Below are 18,738 nucleotides of genomic sequence, written 5' to 3' on the forward strand. Positions count from 1 at the left end.
TCACTTCATGGCAAATAGATGGGGAAACAGTGGAAATAGTGGCTGACTTTATTTTTTTGGGCTCCAAAATCATTGCAAATGGTGATTGCAGCCATGAAATTAAAAGACGCTTACTCCTCGGAAGGAAAGTTATGACCAACCTAGACAGCATATTTAAAAGCAGAGACATTACTTTGCCAACAAAGGTCCGTCTAGTCAAAGCTATGGTTTTTCCAGTAGGCATGGATGGATGTATGAGTTGGACTATAAAGAAAGCTGCGTGCTGAAGAACTGATGCTTTTGAACTGTGGTGTTGTAGAAGACTCTCGAGAGTCCCTTGGATTGCAAGGAGATCCAACCAGTCCATCCTAAGGGAGATCAGTCCTGGATGTTCATTGGAAGGATCGATGTTGAAGCTGAAACTCCAATACTTTGGCCACCTGATGTGAAGAGCTGACTCATTTGAAAAGATCCTGATACTGGGAAAGATTGAGGGCAGGAGAAGAAGGGGACGACAGAGGATGAGATGGTTGGATGGCATCACCGACTCAATGGACATGAGTTTGGGTGGACTCTGGGAGTTGGTGATGGACAGGGAGACCTGGCGTGCTGTGGTTCATGGGGTTGCAAAGAGTCAGACACGGTGGAGTGACTGAACTGAACTGAACTGAATGGTGAACTCCAAGACAGTTACACTAAGGGGAACCTTCTGGTGCCCTGTCCCTGGGGTGAGCCCCTGCCGACCCATGCCTCCACAGGAGGCCCTCCAACACTAGCAGGTAGTTTTGGTTCAGCCACCTGTGGGGTCACTGCTTCTCTCTTCTGGGTCTTGGAGTGCACGACATGTTGGTTGTGCCCTCCAAGACTGGAATCTCTGTTTCCCCCAGTCCTCTGGAAGGCCTATAATCAGATTCCCTGGGGATTCCCAGTCCCCTTGTTGAATCCCCAGGATGGGGAGCCTAATATGGTGTTCAGAACCTTCACAATAGTCTGAGAACTTCTGGTACTATTGTTCTCCAGTCTGTGGGTCACCCACCGAGAAGGTATGGGATTTGATTTTTTTTTGTGTGATTGTGCCCTTCCTACCATCTCACTCTGGCTTCTTCTTTGTTTTTGGATGTGGGGTTTCTTTTTTTGGTGGGTTCTAGTGTCCTCCTGGGGCTTCTCTGGTGGCTCAGAGGTTAAAGCATCTGCCTGCAATGTGGGAGACGCCGGTTCAAACCCTGGGTCAGGAAGACCCCCTGGAGAAGGAAATGGCAACCCACTCCAATATTCTTGCCTGGAAAATCCCATGGAGGGAGGAGCCTGGTAGGCTACCATCCACGGGATTGCAAAGAATTGGAATCGACTGAGCGACTTCACTTCAGTTCACTTCAGTGTCCTCCTATCGACAATTATTCGGTAGCTAGTTGCAATTTTGGTGCTCTCACAGGAGGAGATGAGTACACATCCTTCTACTCTGCCATCTTGAACCAGAAAGTCTGACGTTTCTGTATCAGAGTTCAATCTCTCCTTTAACTAATCCTTCATTCCTCTCCCCATTACATATGTACCTGAGATGAATGAAATCTTGATGCAGTCTCCACCACTGCAGTCTCCACCACAGTCTTTTTCCTAGGAAACATGACCTAAAATAGGTAGGGAAGAGTTTCAATTCCAAAATGATTTCTTCTTGTTAGTAATTCAATATTCTTCTGGTGTATCTTCCTTCTTCTAACAATTGTGTATCCTGGGAAATCAAGCATTTTCATAACTGGCATAGTACAATATAAATCAGAAGGCGAGTCCATTAAAAATAAAATTTAACAGAAGTCTGGATTCTTGCCAATTCTTTCTCTGCATTAAGATGCTTAAAGATCTTTCCACATAATGGCACATGACCAGAAAATTGAAGCCATTGCTTCAGTTTCAGGTGCCCACTATACAAAAGGCATTTTGAAAAATTAAAAAAATAAGACATGATTCCTGCCCTCAGGAAAAAAACAAAAACAAACAAAAAACTATAAAATAGAGGAAGAGAATGGTAACATTAGTGTTTCTAAGAAAGTGTTATGACTTCTGATTAGTGAGGGCTTAATCAGTTTTATCTGGGATAATCAGAGCAGCCATCTGAAAAATGTGATATTAAGAGGGCAGAAGGGCTCCATGTGATCAAGGATAAGATCTTAGTCAACTCAGTGTTTTAAATCAGTTAACTGCCTTTTTAGGCACTCTTGACTCTCTGACATTTTGTTAATTCTGGATGGCCCAATATGAGTCAGTGCAGGGTTAATTGATTTTTCCAGTGAACTCAGGTCAGCTAACCTTTATGTGACTTCAAACTCCCATTTCATTCTTTTCATAATCCAGCCATAAGATCAAGCGACCTTCTCAATAACTTAATTTTTCAGGCTTTGCCAAAAGTGTTTTCACTGGTTTCTCATAACTCTGTATGGGATAAATCATGAGAAAATTTAACAAGGGCTTGTGTATCCACTTATGTTGATGAATCATTTGCTTCTAGTCCTGGATTCTTCTACCTCTTCCTGCCTCATTAACTCTAATTGCTTCTATTTTGTTAACAAGTGGTTTTGTCTGCATTTTTGTTGGAAGCAAAAGATCCTGTGAAGGTGGAATCTGTCATGAGTAAAAATTATGTCAATTGAAGTGAAATATAATTTAACCTCTTTTCCTTTAAATTTAGACTTGAAATTATCATTTCAACATAAGGATTCAATAATCTGAGTTGGAACCAGTTCTGAGTCAATGTTGTACTGAGGGATGTCCCATTCCTGAACAGAGCAGGGGATTTAACGGCAATCTGTCAGCTAAATTATAATCTTTGAAAATCTCCCCAAAATGCTTTTTTCTAGGTTCCTGACATACTTCTCAGGATATATTTGTACCCAAAGCAGCCTAATGAGCCTGAAAAAACTGTGGATTTGCCATTTCCATTGATTTGTGGCCATTAAATAGAAATCCCTGAATCTACTAGTGGACGTGAGTCAGCTGCTAGGATTTGCTCATGAAGAGCCTCTCCATCTACTCATCTGTCTTGGGATAGGGGGCAGCTCTGAAGATGGTCCTGAGAAGTCCAGTGTTACAGAGCTATCTTCTAGGGCCTCAACTTGAATCTTGTGGTTGTGGTTGCCTGAGGGTTTACTACTACTACTAAGTCGCTTCAGTCATGTCCGACTCTGTGCTACACCACAGACCGCAGCCCACCAGGCTCCCCCGTCCCTGGGATTCTCCAGGCAAGAACACTGGAGTGGGGTGCCATTGCCTTCTCTGGCCTGAGTGTCTAGGCTTGTACTATAAATTCACCTAGAGGGAAACTGACTCAAAATCACATTACATGTTGGCTCTGTGATAATTATGAAGATGATACAATATGTAAAAATACGTACAGAAACTGAACAAGCTGGACCCCAATTGAAGTTCTGATTATGATGGGAAGTTCTCTTCGAATTTTACAAGTCTGTTGAAATTAAGTGAATTATGGTAAATTAAACCTTTACCAGTGTTTGGGACATAGTAGGTGCCAAGTACATGTTTTTCTCCTTTGTCTTCCCTTCCTTTCCCTGTGAATGTAAAAACAATGATCATGGAAACTGACAAACATACCAGTTGATTAATTACCAAGCAAATCATTTTTAGGTACTTTACTGTGTGTCTGGTGTTACAGGATTCGTGTAGGACACCAGAGATGTTATATAATGGCCAAATCCTTAAAAATATGTTATTATAACTTATTTTTCAATGTTTTAAAATGTATATCACATAAAAATGACTATTTTAAAATTACTTTAACAAAAATTTTAACCAAAATAAGTGTATAATTCTGTGGCATTTAATATATTCATAATGTTGTGCAATAATTACCCCTATCTCCTGAACTGTCTTATTTTCTCAAGCTGAAACTTTGTATCCATTAAACAATTATACCCCATTTCTTCCTCCCCTAGCCTCTGGTAATTACCATTCATTTTACTTTCTGTTTTTATAAGTTTGACTCTTCTGGTATCTCAAATAAGTACAATCATGCGGTAGTTGTCTTTGTGACTGGCTTATTTCACTTAGCTTAATATTCTTAAGGTTCATCCATGTTGTAGCATGTATCAGAATTTCATTCATTTTTAGGGTTGAATAACATATCATCGTATTTATATAGCCCATTTTGTTTATTCATTCATCTGTTGATGGACATTTGGCTATAGTGAACAATGCTGCTATGAACAGAGAGGTACAAACGTATGTTTGAATGCCTACTTTCAGTTCTTTTGTGTATATATCTGGAATGGAATTGCTGGATCAAATGGTAACTCTATTTTTAATTTTTTGAGGAAATGCTGAACTGTTTTATGCAGTGGCTGTACCATTTGACATTCCTACCAGCAATGCACAAGAGTTTCAATTTCTCCATATTCTCATCATACTGTTATTTTCCACTTTTAAGAAATAATAGCCATCCTAATGAGTGAACAATTATCTTTTTGTGGTGTTGCTTTGCATTTTTTCTAATGACTAGAGGTGTTGACATTTTCTCATGTGCTTATTGTCTATTTGTATATCATGTTTGGAGAAATTCCTTTTCAAGTCCCTTTCCATTTTTGAATTGGGTTGTTTATATTTTCATGTTGAGTTGTAAAAGTTCTTTAACTATTCTGGATATCAATCTCTTACCAGATACCTGACTTGCAAATATTTTCTCCCATTCTGTGAGTTGTCTTTTCACTCTTTTGATAGTGTTCTTTGATGCACAAAAGTTTTTAATTATGATGCAGTCCAATTTATCTGTATTTTGTTTTCTGTGTTTTTGGTGTTATTTAAAGAAATTATTGTAATTCCTATATAAAGATTTTCCATTATTAAGAAACATGCTTTTTTTTTTTTTTTTTTGTAAAGAAAAGTCTTAATGGAACTAGACCAGTGGATAATCATTTCTAATTGAAGAGAGTAGAAACTAAGTATAGTTGTTCAGAAAAGGAGAGAACAATCCAAGTTCCTGAAAGAATCTTAATTTTCCATTAATTTGATTCCAGCAAGAAGAAACAAATTGGAAAAACAGAAGACACAGTGTTTGCCCAATCAAAAGGGAGCTCTCTAGGATGAAGACAAACACTTGGAGTAAGTGATTGTTGGATAATCATTTCAAAGAAATAATTTGGATTTGTATAGTACTTTGTTTATATTTATTGATTACATATGCTTTTATCTCCCTAATCCAAATAAACCTTCAGGAACAGGAAAAAGCTTGTTTTGAGGTAGTAGACTGATGGTGCATGGGAGTAAATGGTTAAGCAATTTTTGTAAGCAAGTAAATCTAATTTTGCAATCCAATTTGGGAGATCCTTCACTTGTCACTGAAAATTTCCATTTGTATGGTTTTGTTTCATTGATGAAAAGAAAATATTTGCATCCATGTGTCCTAAATTTTCCAGGGCACTTGCAATTTTAAGTTATTTTGTACTAAGACAAGAGACCTTGGTTTTTGATTTAGAAAGGAAGGATTTCCAACATATTTTAGTTAATATTTTTTAATGTCATGCCAATCATTCTATCAAATACCTTTCACATCACAGTATGAATTTGCAATAAAATACTGAGTAGTTCCTTAAGATTGTATGGGTCTGTTAAAAATTCCAAACTGAATTTTATTGCATCCCAGTAGTTCAAGGCTAACTCTCAATTTTTGTTTGTTATATAATTTTTTGTTGGACTAGTATTCAAACACACAATTCCTTTATCCTATTCCTTTATTTTTTGGGGGCTGAATTTTCTTCTTAGGACTAATTGATTCCCATCTTTGGGAGGGGCCAGATCATGCAGGGTCCTGTGTGTCTAGACCAGATGTATGCATTTTATCTGGCATGGACTGGGCACAGGATTATATAGGTTTGTAGAAAGGCTCGCTCCGGCAGCTTTATGGAAAAGGGACTCAAAGCAGGTAGGATGGGGCCGATGGTTTAATTCTTCTCTTTTCCCTTCATATCCCAACGTCACTGAGGAAAGGATCCTTATATTGGGTATCATAATCCCATGCTGAAAGAGGGAGAAAGGGGTTTTCCAAACAGAAATACAACCAACATCCAAACACAAACATGTTCCTATGGGTTTCTACTGTCAAAATCCTGAGATGTCTTTTATAATGTTTACCAGGCAGCCAGCCTGTCAACCAGGCTCACTAGCATTGAGGCTTCACTTTCCTTTTTTTGTAAGCTGGCAGGTTTCTTCACTTGCAGTTTGCTTATCTTCTCTATAGAGCAACTGCTCAGATGCTGAACCTTGGCAATTGGGACATGCAATTTATATTCTGAAATGAAGGCTCTATATTTGTAATTTCCCCTTGAAAAATTTCAAATATATACAACAAGAGAGATGATGTTATGATTTCTCCCATACATTCCCAGCATCTGTGTTCAGTAATTAGGAATATTTTGCCATATTTGCTCTATTACTAAACACATTTTTTTGCCAAATTATCTTAAAGGTAATTCCAGACCTCATGTCATTTCACTCCTACAGAATTCTGTGGGCACCTTGTAAAAATGTAAACATTTTCTTATGTAACTACAATTCCATCATCATGTTGAATGGTATTAAGAAGAATTCTTTGGTATTCTCTAATATACAGCCTAAATTCAAATGTCCCTGATTGTCTAAAAATATCTTTCTATAGTTGGTTTGCTGAACTAAGATCCAAATAAGATCAAATATATTTTATAAACATTCCGTCGTACTCCAGATATTAGGCTTCCCCCGCCTGCCTAAGAACTTCCTTAATCCCAGCCTTTTCAGTTTGCATTTGGGTAAACTACAATTTTGGAAGCCATTCAAATTCATTTCATTAAAATAGTTAGTATGTGTTATAGGCTGAATAATGACCCCTGGTAATAAGTTCAGTTCAGTCGTTCAGTCGTGTCTAACTCTTTGTGACCCCATGAACTGCAGCATGCCAGGCCTCCCCATTCCTCACCAACTCCTGGAGTTTACCCAAACTCATGTCCATTGAGTCGGTGATGCCGTCCAACCATCTCATCCTCTGTCGTCCCCTTCTCCTCCTGCCTTCAATCTTTCCCGGCATCAGGTCTTTTCCAATGAGTCAGCTCTTCGCATCAGGTAGCCAAAGTATTGGAGTTTCAGCTTCAACATCAGTCCTTTCAATGAACACCCAGGACTGATCTCCTTTAGGATGGACTGGTTGGAGCTCCTTGCAGTCCAAGAGACTCTCAGGAGTCTTCTCCAACACCATAGTTTAAAGCATCAATTCTTTGGCACTTAGCTTTCTTTTATAGTCCAACTCTCATATCCATACATCACTACTGGAAAAACCATAGCCTTGACTAGATGGACTTTTGTTGGTAAAGTAATGTCTCAGCTTTTTAATATGCTGTCTGGTAATAAAACGGGTCCTAATCTCAGGAAGCTGTGAATGTTACCTTCTACTGCAAAAGAATCTTTGCAGATGTGATTAAATTAAGGCTCTCTCCATGAGGAGAGCATCCTGGATTAACAGGTGGGCAATAAATATAATCACAAGTGTCCTTTTAAGAAGGAGGCAGAGGGAGATTTGACACAGATTGGAAGACCATGTGATGGAAGCAGAAGGAAAGAGAACCGTAGAGAGAAGATACTGTACTACTGACTTTGAAAATGGAGGAAGAGGTCACAGGACAAAGTATTCAGGTGGCTATTAGAGACAAGAAAAGGAAAAGAATTCTTCCCTAGAAACTTTAGTGAAGGGGCACGATCCCCCTGGTACTTTGATTCTGTCCTAGTGAAACTGACTTCAAGTTTCTGGCCTCCAGAATTATAAGAGAATACATTTGTGTTGTTCTAAGGAACTAAGTGGACAGTAATTTGTTACAGAGGCCACAGGAATCTAATATACTATAGTTCAAAGGTATTTACTAAGAAAGAATTCCATTCTCTGTAGAAGATGAAGTAATTCAGAGATCAGAGCTTCCGGAGAGGCAACATTTAGTAGAGGGAAAGGTAATGACCTGGGAACTGAATTCTTGATTCCATCCTGCCAGGTTTTTGGCCAAGTCACTTTTCTGAAATTCTGTTCCCACATATATAATGATCGAGGGAATGAATGGCATAAATAATACTCGAGGGCCCTTGATTCTCCCTACCCTGTTTTACCAGATGAAATCAAGTAGGGGCAGAGGAAAACAACAGAGTTCTTATAAAAGGCCTTGAGGCTGTAGGAGATGTGGGGAAGGGAGGAAGGAAGGAAACATTGCTTGGCAACAAAAGTTACTTTACATCAATGTTTGCTAATGTTTGCGCAGACTTGGAATATGTTTATGTGCTGTGGATGGTATTGCCTTGGGTCTTACTGAGAGCAGGGCACTGGCCAGTCCGCGTTTTCTTCCGTGAGTCACATATAGCCACAGCCGCCTGATCTCCAAATCAGGGCTATAAGGGGCTCCAAACCTAGAGGCTGAAGACAATATTTTTTGAGATTTCTCATTCCAGAGAAGTCTCTGAATGCAGAACTTGGGTGCCTCTGAGCTTTTTTTTTTATGTAACAGTTTTCCTAATAAACTTGCAAGAGGTTTCTTCATAAATAAATATTTAGTAAGTGTGTAATGGTCCCTCTACTGGGTTAAAAGGTTTTTATGTAAAATCATTCAGTCTTCACTAATGTCTGTCTCTGTGAAGTAGTTATCAGCACCTCTGTTGTGCTGGCAGAGAAACTGAGGCTCAGAGAGGATAAGACTTTCCCCATGGTGAAAATAGCTGGTAAGTGGCCAAGTCCGAAATTGGTCACAGGCCACCTGGAACCAATGGCCACGTATGGGAGATGCTTTTCTCTTTGAAAGGTAACTTGAGGTGATGCGGATGGGCACATAAGGCATCTAGCTGTGTGTCAGACTCCCAGTCTTCCTTTTCTCTAAACTGTTGCTTTTCCGTGTTGTCTTCTTAGATGAAAGAACAATGAGAAAACTTTGTGCCTGGGCTTAGAAACTGCCATAAAAGAAGTACAGTCACTTCTCACCTACCACCTGGAATCACTTTATTAGTGCCTAAGAATTTGGAAAAATCTGAACTTGTGTTGCACTGGTAATCTCTAAGATATGCTTTACTATTTACCTAAATACTTGATTCTTTTTTCTTGGATATTGTTCATAAGTCTTCCTTAGATTATATGTTCTTTCAGTCCAAGAATGATTTTATTGCTTTTTTTTTCTATACCCTCCCATTTCTCCAGAGTGTTGCTGAGCATATGAAATAAGTTTTAAAGATTATTTACTTTCAGTGGATCATAGAAAGGTGCATGGAAGAATATATATTTTTTCCCCCATCTTAAAGTGGAGATAATGATATTCACCTGAATAAAAAGAAATTTTATTTTGACCACATTGTTTTCCTAATACAAAGACTTTGGTTTCTTCTGAAACCAGTCTCTGAACATATCTTTTGGAATCCATGAGAATTTTTCCTTTAAAAGGAGTCAATACATTTCCTGACGTTGAAACCAATTTAGCTTTTCCTTTGTTCAGGATAACTTAGCTCACTCTGTAATTGATCAGGGCTTCCCTGGTGGCTCAGATGGTGAAGAATCTGCCTGCAATGCAGGAGACCTGGGTTCTATCCCTGGATTGGGAAGATCCCCTGGAGGAGGGCATGGCAACCCACTCCAGTATTCTTGCCTGGAGAATCCCCATGAACAGAGGAGCCTGGTGGGCTAGAGTCCATGGGGTTGCAAAGAGTTGGACATGACTGAGTGACTAAGCACAGGATAATCGATTAAGGTGGATCTGTGTACACACACATCCTACCTATACATAATATTATTTTCTGAACCAATTGAAAATAAGTGGCAGACTTAATATCTATTTTACCACTAAATATTTCAATGTATATTTCCTAAAAAGAACTTTATCTTATGTAAATACTGCATAATTATTAAAATCAATGGATTTTTACATAGAATAATTTATTTAATTATTGATACAAAACTATTTTATAAACAACAGACCTTATTCAGATTTTTCCAAATGTTTTACTAATGCCATTTATAGTAAAAGAAGCAAAAGAGTTTTTTCCTGGTCCAGGATATGATTCAGAATAATAGGCTGCATTTAATTGTTGTGTCTTTTTTGTCTCCTTTAATATGGAATTGCTTGTTAGTTTTGCTTTGTCTTTTATGACCTTGACCCTTTATTTTTAAAGGCACAGACCATTTGTTTTGTAAAATTGCCCTCAATTTGGATTTGTTAAATTTCATCTCTATGATTCAATTAAAGTTATGTATTTCTGGTTGGAATACCATCGAGGTATTTTTCTGTCCTACTAAGATTGTGGGTTTGTCTGTTTCCTTTTTAGTTTTGTAATTTTTTTTTTTGCCTTATATTCCAATGCTGTGCTATTAGGGGTATATGAATTTGTTATATATTTCTTCGTGGGTTAAAACTTTTATAAAGTGTCCCTCTTTACCTCTAGCAGTGCTTTTTGCTGTGAAGTCTATTTTATTTATTTTTTAATATAAATTTATTTATTTTAATTGGAGGTTAATTACTTTACAATATTGTATTGGTTTTGCCATACATCAACATGAATCCGCCATGGGTATACACGTGTTCCCCATCCTGAAGCCCCCTCCCACCTCCCTCCCCATACCATCCCTCTGGGTCGTCCCAGTGCACCAGCCCCAAGCAACCAGTATCATGCATCGAACCTGGACTGGCGATTCGCTTCGTATATGATATTATACATGTTTCAATGCCATTCTCCCAAATCTATTTTAAATATGTATCAGATCCTGTCAGTACCCTCATTTTTCCTTGACTCTCGCCATTTTTATGCACAGTGGTGCTTACTGTGATCACCTGTGGCTCTCCATCTGAGGGCTTTCTCTGGTTAACTAGGCTTGTGTGCAGGGCAGATAGGCCATTAGTTCTGGGAAGTTGATGCCCCAGTAGCAGTCCTTATCTTAGGATAGATGGGAACTGGAGGATAAATACCTTAGCTTCATTGAGTAGGGGAACTCTGAGGAGTATTCTACCTCTCTCAGAGATCCTTGGTGGGGTTGAATCCGTTTCCTATAAGGTAATCTGATCACTAATACATCCAGTATTGTTTCCTTTCTTTCTTGTATCACTTGTCATCCTTCCCAGTTCTCCTTCTGGAGCTTCCTGGAATCACTTCCCAAATAAACTATGTGTTTTCAAATATTTGTCTTAGATCTGTTTCAGAGGGAACTCAACCAAAGACAGTTTTAAGTGATTCAGTGTTTGCACATCTCTCTTGTGATTTCCAGTCTTTTTGTATCCTTTTATTGTATATATCTGGAGGAGGGCATGGCGACCCACTCCAGTATTCTTGTCTGCAGAATCCCCATGGACAGAGGAGCCTGAGAGTCAGACACGACTGAGTGACTAAGCACAGCACATTGTGTATATATTTCAAGGAAGCAGTACATAGTATTTTGTTTTCTTTATTTAATGATACAGTCATTTGTGTTTTAATTGAATTATTTAGTTTATTTCCATTTAATGTAATTACAGATGTATTTGGGTTGAAATTTTAACCTTTGCTTTCTATTTCCCCTTTTAAGCTATTTGCCTCTTCTTCACTTGTTTTAGATTGATTTAATGTTTTTCATTATTCTATTTTGGTCTGTGTTAGCTTGATATTTGCAACCCCCTGATAGCTCAGTTGGTAAAGAATCCATCTGCAATGCAGGAGGCCCCAGTTCAATTCCTGGGTCTGGAAGATCCGCTGGAGAAGGGATAGGCTACCCACTCCAGTATTCTTGGGCTTCCCTTGTGGCTCAGCTGGTAAAGAATCTGCCTGCAGTGCGGGAGACCTGGGTTCAGTCCCTGGGTTGGGAAGAGCCTCTGGAGAAGGGAAAGGCTACCCTCTCCAGTATTCTGGCCTGGAGAATTCCATGGACTATATAGTCCATGGGGTTGCAAAGAGTAGGATGTGACTTTCACTTTCTTGCACTTTACTACTATTGATTAGAAATCACCGTATCTATCCTCAACTTATGAATATCAACTTTGCTAGTTGAAGCTGTGACTCATTGTTCACAGCTGACATTCATAGTGTGTGGTTTTATTGCTATCAGTAGCTTATGTCAATTCTTTCCTAGCTTTTATTACTCTTTTCTTTTTACTTGGGCAGAGCTGACCAATAATCTTACAGAGAGCTTAAAAGCAGGAGGGAGTAATAGTGAGAATGGTGAGGTTAGAGATCAGGGGAGGTATCATCATGGAACCAAAGAAACTATTTTTGATTTTTGGGGTTTTAATGACATCACCTTTTCCTTTGCTCCAGTTACGTTTCCTTTAGAATTTTTCAGCCTCTGATGCTTTGCCACTAATCTTCCCATAACCGTCCTTCCAACTCTATCCTTCCTGCTGTCTCCTCCTGTTCCTTTCTCTAACTCTGTATTAGTTTACTAAATTAACTGTTACAAAGTACCATAAACTTGGTGACTTAAAAACAAATTTATTGTCTCACTGGTTTGGAAGCCAGAAGTCTGAAATCAAGGTGTTGGTAGGGCCATGCTTCTTCAGAAGGGTCTAGGGAAGAATCCTTCCTTGTCTCATTCTAGCCTCTTGTGGTTGCCAGCAGTCCTTGGCATTTCTTGGCTTGCAGAAATATCACTCCAATCTTCGCCTCCATGTTTGTATGTTTTACTCTGTGGTTTCACATGGCAGTCTCCCCTTTGTGAATGCTCAAAATCTCCCTCTTCTTTTCCAGATACCAGTTATTGGTTTAGGGCCCACCCTAATCCAGTATGACCTCATCTTAACTTGCTTACTTTTGTAAAGACTATATTACCAAATAAAAGTCACATTCTGAGGTTCCAGAGAGATGTAAATTTTGGAGGAACATCATTCACCCAGAAAAAACTTACCCTATTGTGCAGTAAAAGTAGCACTGGCCTAAAAATTGAAATAGTCCTAAGTACTCTGTCTGTGCTACTAATTTTATGGGTGGAGACTTTAGAATTCACAAGCAGAGGTTCAAATCTCAGCTGTCACTTAAACTCACTGAGCCTCAATGTTTTCATCTGTAAACCAAGGATAATTATACCTGTGTTTTAGATTGGACTAAATAAGATCACACTTTTTAAGTGCTAGGCATAGCACTTAGCACATTGTTGGTGTTTAACAAATGCTGATTTTCTACCCACATTCCTTAGTTTCTTCATGGTAAAATTGTGAGGTTATTTTCAAGATTTTTCCAGCTTCAAAGTTATGATAGCTTCTTTAAACTGTTGCTTCTTCATTCCCTGCCTGGCTGATTTCTCTCTCACTTTTTCTTTTTGACAAGTTAGGCTCTTCATTCCAGTGTTTTGTGCTTTCCCCCCTTCATTCTCTTCCTAATTTTCTTTTCCCCATTTTTATTCCTTGTGAATATTCACCTGCTTTGGCCAGTAACAGTCCCAGTTTACGCCTGTTGTACCAATGTAGTTATTGATGTTCATTCATAGTACTCTGACTTGGATCATGAGTTATATGGTCACCAGCTTAGAATGTTTTCATAGTACTTGGACCTTCCTGTATCATTGCATGATCTACAATACATCAGGTGTATTTTACTTTGTTTTGTGGGTCTGTTTCTTTGGCAGAATTGAGGGAAGCAATTGGGAATGTTTTTCCATGTTTCCCCAAAGTCTAGCAGGTGTCCGGCTCATGGGAGCTGGTGCTCAGCAACGTTTGTTGGACATGTGATTGACCTGGAAACCTTGCTTCTTTCTGTGTAGAGCAGGTGCTCACTAAATACTCTTTAAATTGAAGTAGATTGCTGCCCTTTATGAAAGTGAAAAATGAACCCAATAGGAACACTATTCTTTCTGCCTTCCTTTATTTGTCATCATTAGCTTAGAGATCTCATTTTACTTCCAGATTTGTGACTCAAAACAGCTAGCCTCACCCCTAGTGGTTTTGATTCTTTGAAAACTGAAATTATCCTTTTCACGACTCCAGTGGGCGCTGTGGTGACCTGCTTTCCAGTTCCTGTGTGCTTTAGGCAAGTGTGGTGGAGGTGGTTTAGTCTATAAGTCATGTCTAACTCTTGTGACAACGTGAACTGTAGCCTGCCAGGCTCTTCTGTCCATGGGATTTTCCAGGTAAGAATTCTGGAGTGGGTTGCCATTTCCTTCTCCAGGGGATTTTTCCCACCCAAGGATTGAATCTGGGTCATTGCAGGCAGATTCTTTACCACTTGAGCTACCAGGGAATTCCCTTAGCCAAGTGTACCTCCATAATTAAAATCTTCCCATCAGCCTGGGCTCCGGAGGCTTTCTCTACTCTGTTGTCTGTTTCAGAAGCACTTTATCTGCCATCTTATTTCTAGCTTTGAGGCCACACCCTCTGCTGATTGCTTCATTTTGTGGCCATGTCTGTATAAGTGAAATTAAGTGGATAATTAAATCAACAATGGGTTTAATTCAGCCTCAAAGCCTGACACTTCTGTTACTCAGTTCAGCACCCCACCCCACTTTTTTTTATTTGTGGGCTGGGATTTTCTATGCTATGGGAACATTTTCTGGGCCTTGGCATTTAGTTCAAATGGTGGAATACATTTTCCCTCTTCAGGAATTATGAAATCAAATCCACCTGGATTGAGTAAATGGTTTGCTCTTTTATCTAATGGCTGAAAATCAGCACTTACTCAGTTTTCAATAAACAATTATGGATAATTTACTAAGTATAGTTAATGATACCAATAATTTTTGACTTTGGGAGTTCTGTAGAGACTGTGGAGGTATGCTGCTCAAATCAACCTTCATGAGGACCTCCTGTTAGGAGTGTGGTTTGTTCATTGTCTACAGCTGCAGCCTCTTTGGGACCATCCCCTGCTGTCACACTGCCAGACCCCACTCCTCCTGGGCTCTTCTTAGCTAGTGACTGAGTGTGGCCATTTCTGCCCAACACAGGACCACCCTGCCATGGGTAATCTTTGCCTAAGGACTCCCAGTTGGCCTGACTTAGACTTTCTCAAAGATGTTCTTTAGTCTGATCTTCCTATTATCCTGTCTTTTTTCCCTTGTCTCTTCTTTCCGAAGAGTCAGACCTGCATCATGGTCTGCATCTGAAGACTCTCCCCATCAAGAGTGCTGCCTCTTCTCTTAATTCTTCACAGGCATTTCTCCCAAGAAATATCCTGCATGACTCATTTCATCTTGACACCCTGCTTCTTGGAAGAATCAAGCCAACACAAAATCCCATCCAGTAATGTAGATGAAATGTGTGCGCAAGTAATGCAGAATACTAATCATTCCATTCCTCTCCAACACTAATTGGTAGGATTAAAGTACAGTAGGGACATACAACCTTAGATGTAAAAATATGTACATTTTCCATAGTATGTCATTTCCTTGAATGCAAGGATGATGACCAATATAATTCTTTGTTCAGTTTACAGGACACATGACATGGGTGATTAAAAAAAGCATTTAACAGGAGAATAATAATAGAAGAAGCAGCAATAATAATAGTAATTTGAAGGCTCTCTTTATGCCAGGCATTAGGTGCTTCATATAATTATTTTTAGTCCTCATAACAACCTCACAAAGAATATATTGTTGTCATGCTCATTTTGTACATGAGAAAAAATGAAAATATAGTAGTTCGATAAATGGTTCAAGGTCAACTTGGAGCTAGTGAATGACTTTGCCAGGGTTTGGATTCAGGGTCCTCTAAAGCCCTTAGGTTTCTCATGATATCCTGCTTAGTCCTAGGGGTGATCTTTAAACTTAGGCCAGACCTAAATCAACCTGGTAAGTTTGAGCAGTATTCCTTCCTATGGTCTAGAGATAGGTTAGACTAGAGTCTTGGTCTATTGAGTTATTTATTCTAAACATTTAGTGTGGTATTTTAAAGGAATTAAAAAAAAATTAAGATATCTTTCTCCTTTCTTATTATGTTTGTGATCTAGAGTCGTGGAGCAAGAGAGTAGCCAGACAGAAAGAAGCCAGACACAAAAGCTCATGTTATATGACTTCATCTGTATAAAAATGTCCAGGATAGGCAAATCTACAGACATAATAAATCAGTGGTTGTCAGGAGCTGAGGGGAGACTAAGAAGTGACTGCTAATGAGCTGCGGTTTCTTTTTTGGGTGATGAAATGTTCTGAAATTAGATAGCAGTGATAGTTGTACAACCCTGTGAATATATTAAAAACCATTGAATTATATGTATACTTTAAAAGGGAAAATTTTTATGATGTGAAATATCTCTAAAAAATTATACATATACACAGAAGACTCTCAGACTCTTCAAAAACTCATAACTATTGAGTTAGATGAAGCTTCTCACATTATGAATTTTTTTTCTTAATTTCTCTTTCTGATAGTGAATAACACTTTGTTATTAGTGTATAGAAATGCAACAGATTTATGTTTAATGATTTTATATCTTACTTCACTGAACTCATTTATTCTAATAGTTTTTTGGTGGAATCTTTAGAGTTAGCTATATGTAGTATCATGTCAGCTGCAAATAATAACAATTTTACTTCTTCCCTTCCAATATTGTTGGTGGTGTTCAGTTGCTCAGTCACGTCTGATTCTTTGAGACCCAATGGACTGCGGCATGCCAGGTTTCCCTGTTCATCACCAGCTCCCAGATCTTGCTCAAACTCATATCCATTGAGTTGGTGATGCCATCCAACCATCTTGTCCTCTGTGGTCCCCTTCTTCTTCTGCCTTCAGTCTTTCCCAGCATCAGGTCTTTTCTAATGAGTCAGCTCTTTCCATCAGGTGGCCAAAGTATTGGAGCTTCAGCATCAGTCCTCCCAATGAATATTCAGGACTGATTTCCTTTTGGATTGACTGGTTTGATCTCTTTACAGTCCAAGGGACTTTCAAGAATCTTCTCGAACACCACAGTTCAAAAGCATCAATTCTTCGGCACTCAATCTTCTTTATGGCCCCACTCTCACATCCATACATAAGTGACAGTGAAAGGCGCTCAATTGTGTCCGACTCTTTGTGACCCCATGGACTATATGATCCATGGAGTTCTCCAGGCCAGAATACTGGAATGGGTAGCCTTTCCCTTCTCCAGGGGATCTTTCCAACCCAGGGATTGAACCCAGGTCTCCCGCATTGAAGGCGGATTCTTTACCAGCTAAGCCACAAGGGAAGCCTGTACATACTACTGGAAAAAACGTAGATTTGACTAGATGGACCTTTGTCAGCAAAGTAATGTCTCTGCTTTTTAACATCCTCTGTAGATTTGTCATAGCTTTTCTTCCAAGGAGCAAGCATCTTTTAATTTCATGGCTGCAGTCACCATTCGCAGTGATTTTGGAGCCCAAGAAAAGAAAATCTGTCACTGTTTCCATTGTTTCCCTATCTACTTGCCATGAGGTGATGGGACCAGATGCCACAATCTTAGTTTTTTGAACATTGAGTTTTAAGCCAGCTTTTTCACTCTCCTTTTCCATCTTCATCAAGAGGCTCTTTAGTTCCTCTTCTCTTTTTGCCATAAGGGTGGTGTCATCTGCATATCTGAGGTAACTGATATTTCTCCTGGCAGTCTTGATTCTAGTTTGTGCTTCATCCAGCCTGGCATTTTGCATATGATGTACTCTGCATATAAGTTAAGTAAACAGGGTGACAATATACAGCCTTGATATACTCCTTTCTCGATTTGGAACCAGTCCTTTATTCCATGTCTGGTTCTATCTGTTGCTTCTTGACCTGCATACAGGTTTCACCAGGAGGCAGGTAAGGTGGTCTGGTATACCCATATCTTTAAGAATTTTCCAAAAAGTTTGTTGTGATTCACACAGTCAAAGGCGTTAGCATAGTCAATGAAGCAGACGTTTTTCTGGAATTTTCTTGCTTTTTCTCTATCTAACAGTTGTTCACAATTTAATCTCTGGTTCCTCTGCCTTTTCTAAATCCAGCTTGAACATATGGAAGTTCTCGGTTCACATACTGTTGAAGCCTAGCTTGGAGAATTTTGAGCCTTACTTTGCTAGCATGTAAAATGAGTGCAATTGTGCCTGGAGAATCCCAGGGACGGGGGAGCCTGTTGGGCTGCCGTCTATGGGGTCGCACAGAGTCGGACACGACTGAAGCGACTTAGCAGCAGCAGCAGCAGTGCAATAGTTTGAATATTCTATTTCTTGTCTGATTGCTGTAGCTAAGACTTCTAATTCATTTTTGAATAACAGTGGTGATAGTATCCTTGTATTTTTCCTGGTCTTAGAGGAAAAGTTTAAACTTTTCACCATTGAGTATGATGTTAGCTGTGGACTTATCACATATGGCCTTTATTATGTTGAGCTACAGTTCCTCTATATCCACTTTGCTTAAGGATTTTAATAGTAAATGAATGTTGGATTTTGTCAAGTGCTTTTTCTTAATCTATTGAAATGATCATGTGATTTTTATTCTTCATATTGGATAAACCATATCCTTCAGATATCCTTCATATCTTCAATATGGTATATCACATTGATTTTGCAGATATTGAACCATCTTTATTTCTTGGAATATGTTCCATATGATCATTATATATTATGTATTGTTGATTTTGGTTTGATAATATTTTCTTTCTGTTTATCAAGTATGTAATATGTAATCTCCTTTTTTTTTTTTTTTAATAGTGTCTTTGTCTGATTTTGATATCAGGGTGATACTGGCTTTTAGAATGAGTTTGGAAGTGTTCCTTCCACTCCAATTTTTTGGAGCAGTTTAAGAAGGAAAGCTATTAACTCAACTTTAAATGTGTAGCAGAATTTTCCTGTGAAGCTGTCTGGTCTTGGACTTTTGTTTGTTGGAATTTTTTTTCATT

General features: G+C 38.8%; 1 long non-coding RNA gene across 1 annotated transcript in view; it reads left to right on the top strand.

Annotated features, from left to right (window-relative positions):
* LOC133227860 (uncharacterized) overlaps positions 1-18,738 on the top strand; it is an 88,057-nt gene that overhangs the window by 43,264 nt on the left and 26,055 nt on the right. The window contains exon 3 of the long non-coding RNA XR_009729982.1: positions 5,001-5,085. This is a non-coding gene — a long non-coding RNA (uncharacterized LOC133227860). The remainder of the gene's footprint in view (positions 1-5,000; positions 5,086-18,738) is intronic.

Source organism: Bos javanicus, chromosome 1 (genome assembly GCF_032452875.1).
Source record: "Bos javanicus breed banteng chromosome 1, ARS-OSU_banteng_1.0, whole genome shotgun sequence".
NCBI classification, from domain to species: domain Eukaryota; kingdom Metazoa; phylum Chordata; class Mammalia; order Artiodactyla; family Bovidae; genus Bos; species Bos javanicus.